We start from the raw sequence: 6,892 nt of genomic DNA on the forward strand, positions 1-6,892 counted from the left end.
TGTCGACGCTGTCCCTCCCTGTCCCTGTCGTACCCGGGCCCCGGGCAACGCAGATGCGGATGTTCGGGCAATTCCGCGCGCGTTCGGCCGCGCTTTCTCCCCTTCAACTACCACTTTTTGTTGCTGCGGCCGCCGTCGCAGTGGGCCCTATCATCTTGGTCCGACTGCCGAGGATTATAAGATCGATCTCGCAGGCATAATTAAAAACAAAGAGAGTACCGGGTTTGGTGCTGTCTCGCTGATGAATTTTTATCATTTTTCTGGGAATAAAGGATGAAATCTAGCCTACATGTTACCTTTATCTTTAATTGCCTAAAATTTTTTTTGATAGAATTAATTTTGAAAAGTTTACTAGAGAGAAGACAATTTTAATCGTGAGATCAGCTGACTGTCAGTAAAAAATTTTATATGTGTATGTATACATATACTATATATATACATATTATGTTTAATCGATATATGTACATATCAGATTATAGTACTTTATGTCAGATAGATCATACATATACACATGTATCAACTATCTGACATAAAGTACTATAATCTGATATATACATATATCGATTAAATTTAAGAATAGTAAATAAAATTTTAAAAATAGTAGTTAGTTGCAAAACTTAAAATTTTTTCTATTTTCTGCAAGTCATAAAATTGTGTAACGTATAAAATCAACGTTGGCAATAGTAATTTGATTTAAAATAATGAAAAAAAAATTATATTTTATATACCGACATAAAATATACATACATACATGTATATAAAGTGTGTGTGTGTGTGTGTGTGTGTGTAAAAAATACATGTCAAAAAGCTAAATTATTCTTGCACAGTTACTTTTTAATTTAGTATAGTGTTTTTATATTTATTTAAAATAATTGTTCCAGTGCTAAACTATACATACATACATACATAAAAATGATAATTCATACGATTATTGTCAGTAATAAAACCAATGACAAATATCAAACACCTAAAAATGTCATAATATTTAAAAATGACAACAAACTTATACCTTCAGAGACCATCCAATTGCGAAAAAGATTATAAAGAATCTTTTGTCACAAAAGTCAAAAAAATATTTGAATATATACAACAAAAGTAAATATTACTAAATACAACTTTTCTTATTGATTACAAAAAATATATTTAAGTTTTTTTTTATTTGCAGGGAGCCTTGCGTAAACCTCTCGCTTTCCTTCCTAAACCCGTTCTCACCTCTGCCATTATCAACGCACTTGTAATAAAAAATAATATATGCAACTTGTGCGGTTCGACTATTGCCCAAGGATGTGAGACACGAACCAAAAAAGCGAGTGCGTCCACTCTGTACTCGTTACACAATGTATTATCATTTCAGTATACTTTGCAGGAATTTTTGCTTCTATTATTAATCAGAGTTAGTAAGACCAATTCATAATTTTTTCAAATTTTCTATTTACACACACACACACACACACACACATACACACGCACACATGCGCGCGCGCGATCTTGGGTATATGTCAATGTTTTAAATTTAAATACTTTAATGAGTCTTAAAACTTTTTTTCTAAAAATTCGAAAACTGTTTCTTATTAAAAAAAAGGATTTTCTTTTTTTCCATACAATATACATTAATTTATTTGTAAAATCCACATTCTTTCATCAAGGATAAATAAAATTAGTGCTAATGGAAGAACTTTGCCCATTTTTATATTTATTATTAGATTTTTGATTCTTACATCTAGTTACGAAAGTTCTTAGTTATTTATAATATGTAAAGTAATTCATTCAGTAATGTGATTATATATATATATATATATATATATATATATATATACTCAAATGATGACATCATTACTCTAGTGATTTAAAGAAACGCACACAAGTAATCACACTTTTTTTGATGACAATATTATAGCAATACATACCTAATCTCACTTTTAATGTGAGTTAACAAAACTTACAAGGAAACCTTGTGAATCCGAAAATTCTGATTTTAATGAAACTTGGCATAAATGTAGAATGGGTAAATATATGAATTTAGAAATTTTCCATTTGGGCTCAAAAACGATTTGAAGAAGTGAAACCACCCTTCAAAGATAAAGACATTTTTGCCTTTTCTCGATATATCTCGTAAACTAAACAAAATATCAAAAAATGTTTTATGCAAAAGTTTTACAGCATAAATACTTCTATTTAAGAGGATGCTAAACTGCTCGTCAAACTTGATCGAGGTCAATAATGTAGAGTCATTTGTTTATCCTTGTTCATAAAAATATTCGCTTTAAATTATGTAGTTTTTATGTACAAATGAATGGTATCTCTCAGTTCAGAATAGATTGAGGAATAAAACTATATTTGTCAAATTACGATTAAAAGCCGTAAAAAAAAGTTATTTGTATGATTAAATTTTATCCATTTAAGCACTTTCACTACAGATTTTTTAAAATTTGATCACACAAATAACTTTTTTTACGGCTTTTAATCGTAATTTGATGAATATAATCTTATTCCTCAATTTATTCTAAACTGAAGGATATCATTCATTTATAATACATATTAGATACATGATTTGTATTTTGAAGCAAATATTTTTATGAACAAGGAAAAACGAATAACTCTACATTATCGACTTCGATCAAGTTTGACGGGCAGTTTAGCATCTTTTTAACTATGCTATTAATTAAAGAAAATTTTTTTAAATAATTTTTTTCAAAAAATAAATAGCATAGTTAAAGGTATTTATACTTTTGTAAAATTTTTGTATAAAACATTTTTTGATATTTTGATACTTTACTTGAGATATATCGAAAAAAGACAAAAATGTTTCAACTTTTGAAGGTGGTTTTAATCCTTTCAATTGTTTTTGATCCCAAACAAAAAATTTCTAAATTTATGTATTTATCCCTTCTACATTTATGCCAAGTTTCATTAAAATTGGAATTTTCGAGTTTGCAAGGTTCCCTTATTAGTAAAGCGCATGGTCTTCAGATTGCTCATATTGTAGGTAAAAATTTAGTTGAATCTCATTTATGAAAAAGAAACATGCATTCAACTAAGTTATGACATCACAAGTGAATTATTTGAGATTGGGCTGCGTTCCGATATTCACTGCCAGTACTGAAAATCTATAGTTTACATCACATATACTGTAGATTTTCAGTACTGATAACAAATATCGGAACGCAGCCTTGGTGTAAATAAAAAGTTACAATTGTTAATTAATATAATTAAAAAGATTATCTTTAAATCCAAATATTTCATAATCACAATTCTCGAAGTTAACGCTGTTCAGAAATGTACTCTCTGAAACATTGAAAAAATGTATAAATAATGATTTTTTATACCAATTACTGATACGAGCAGTCTGCTTTTAGTAGTAAATATCAAATATTTAATTTATTATTCCATTATCAATCAGTAAATGATTCATTAGTACACGCACGGCGCCTAAAATGAGTAGAATTTTGTTATCTTTTCGATGAAACCTTCAACTCTATGAAAATACGTATTAAATTTTTACAAAAAGGATATTAATGTTTAAAAAAATGATAAATTCAATATCTTTGTTTAAAAACTTTAAAGAGAAATAAAATAATTTATATAAGAAAAAAATGATTTTTAACAACGCAAACTTATTTTCAATTAAATGTAAGGAACAATTACAGAATTTTGAAATTTGCAATAAAATAATTAACATTCAGCATAAATTCTGTAGTGAATAATTTAAAAATATTTGTAAATATAATAAAACTTTTTAAAAAATATTTGTAAATATAATAAGTACTTATAATAAAAGTTTACAAGATCACGGAAATTTGCAAAAATTAGAGTAGAAAATCAAAATCTATTGGACCGGATATTTTATAAAAACGTTATCGAATAGATCTGTAAAATATCGATGCTGATCCAACCATAAGACCGGTCTTGGTATTTTGTTAGGAAAAAAGCGCACGATGAATTCAGAACAGCGAGCCGAATCGTTATGGTCTATCATTATGCGTGTTAACACGATTTCGGGCTTTCCACGGCCGGTCCCTTTTGGGCCTTTTTGGGTTCGACCAACACGGTCTGTAACGCCCATCAAAAGAATGACCTTGGTTTACCTCGACGCGGAGACTGTGAAGCGTAGAATAAAGAAATCTACAATGAGACAGAATAGGCTTCGGTTTCCTTTGACGCGGCCGCTCTTCTTGCCGCCTTCTTTCCCTTTTGAACGCGAAAGTGCTAATTATGGTTATTCTGTACAGCGCGTAATTTTCCTTCCAACAAACTCTCAATATCCCCTATTCTTTTACAATTCTTAATCTCGACAAAAAATAAGTAAAATTTTTGTAATTGCAAATTTAGTAATTGTTGCCCATAGATGCGTTTAAAAACTTTATTATTTGTATGATCTACGAATATATTTTTATTAGCTTGATCCAAGATCTAAGGCATACCGGAGTGCGCGTTTATCGGCGCTACTTGGTAAGTCTGGAACAGGGACTGGCAGAGGTGCAAGAATAGAAGGAGTCGAAGCAGCGGCGAGCTATCAAAGAGGATTGTAATTAGTCGCGCGGCCAACCAGAGCACTAAACATGCTGGAATCTCTGCTTTTTGCTTGCTATTTCCATCTCAAATATCACCCTTCTAATGTGCATCTCGTGAGCGCGCAAAATTCCTCTAATTTAGATCCGTTTCTGTGAAAATCGGAGTATCTATGGAACAATAAAACAAGCAAACTTTCCAAAAATTTTATGTATATCACGCTTACAAATTTGTTTCGCATTAAATGTTTTTATGCAAAAATATTTATTGTAAATTACTCAAAATTTACTTAAAATTTATAGTATTATTAAGAAGTTGCTACGTCAATGAAATGCTGGAGATTTGTATAATTATCTAAAAATATTTCACCTAAAAATTGGTGAAGATTATATTTAAAGAGTTATGAAGTTTATTGTAACAATTAGTATTTTATACAGAATTTAATATTAATAGCATGTTGAGCTGATATCGTATTAGAACAAAAGCACGATGTATTTATTTTATTAATACTATGGAATTAATAAATTATTTTCAGTTTATTTATCTAATTAATGCTGTTAATAAAATTTTATTCTTTTATGTATTATACCTGTAATATGTAAACAGTTTTCTATATATTACAGTAATTAAATATCACAGTTGCAGGTAAAAATAATCTATAATAGTAACTGTGTAATTACAACTTTATAATAATTAAATATGATATATTTAATGTTTATAACGCAGAGAAAAATTTTAGTACAATAAAAGACAACTTTTTAACAACGTTAACCCGAAACACGATTTAAATACTTCAATAAGATATATATTTATCAACGTAATGGATATTTTTGTTGAAGATTAAAAAAAATTTAGTTGGTACTTTGATCCAGATTTGCAAATCATTATTTGTGCAATTTAAATTGTACATTCGTGTGCACTAGGTGTTCCATCGCGCATTGAAGTCACGTAAGTGATGAGATGCACGGGTGAAGATAGAAAAGAGAGAGACGGTGGGGGAAAACATAAGAGAACAGGATTGCATCAGTAGATACGTATATGGCACGAGGAAGTCTCTTATTACTCAGTAATAATCTGTAATTACGTTAATTTAATGCGTGCCATAGCTTCAAGTATAGGCAATCGTTCATCGCCTTTGGCACTTTTAATAAATTGCCTCTTTCTACTCTTCACCTTCTTGTCTCACTCTCTGTTCCATTTTAGTTTCAATATCTTCTCCGTTCGGGAAATAAACGTTAAAATTTAGTACTTTTACTATACTTTGATTTTAATTTACTAACAATAAGTCAAACACCAATTGCGTTTGCTCTCTCTCTCTCTCTCTCTCTCTCTCTTTCTTTCTTTCTCTTTTGCACACGCACATGATGTGTATTTTACAAAAAAATAATACTTCAAAATATTTATAAAACTATTCTAATTTGTTCTGTACAATTCTTTATCTTTAACCACTTTCAAAAAAATTATAGTAAATAGTCACTTTGCAACACGTACTATTTATGTATGCAGTGTGTGTGTAAAAAAATATAGAAATATTTTATTTTAAATGTTAATTTGTCACTTTTTTGTCATATAGTTTATTTATTATTTATTTATAGTACAGTGTATATATTGCATATCTTCAACATATTCCAGAATATTTTTATGTTACAAACATATTCAACATGTTAATAGACACCTAGAATATATTAAGATCTTACATTCTAGATAATGCATTTATCTACCAGGCTGACAAGTTTAATATGAAATCGTACGGCGTAAAAGGGCCATGCAGGGTCACACCTCTGAGATACATAAACGACAGACCCTTCATTACACGAGTGAGACGCGAAAGAGAAAGAGACTTAAGACTAGTCCCAAAGGGCCCCCCCTCTTCTATGTATTATATACTTTATACATGAACCATGTCAGACGCGCGAAAAATTGCTGCTCGTGATTTTATTCTAATATCTATCGACTCAAATAATTTTATATCACAAAATCTAATTTTTTAATATTTACCTTCAGAAAAAATCACATAAAATTCTGCAAAATTTTCTACAGGAAAATTCTAAAGGCGAAAACTTAATTTGTACAAAAATCTGTAAAAACTGCAGAAATTCATACACAAAAATATGCAATTTTTTGTGCAGTAATTTTTGTATAATTTTTTCCTACGGGAATGTCTGAAAGACGTCTTAAAAAGCAGTCTTTATGTCGTCTTTAGGACGTCTTTTAACATGTCTGAAAGACAACTTAAAAATTCGTCTTTAAGACGTCTTTTGGTAATGCCTTAAAGTGTCATGGAAGAAGACGTACCTTCAAAATTAACATGCATGTGTGTGGGATTAAAATTCACCCTGTATTATCTTTAAAGATTTAGCGGATGATGATAAGGCAACGATTG

Source organism: Monomorium pharaonis, chromosome 5 (genome assembly GCF_013373865.1).
Source record: "Monomorium pharaonis isolate MP-MQ-018 chromosome 5, ASM1337386v2, whole genome shotgun sequence".
NCBI classification, from domain to species: domain Eukaryota; kingdom Metazoa; phylum Arthropoda; class Insecta; order Hymenoptera; family Formicidae; genus Monomorium; species Monomorium pharaonis.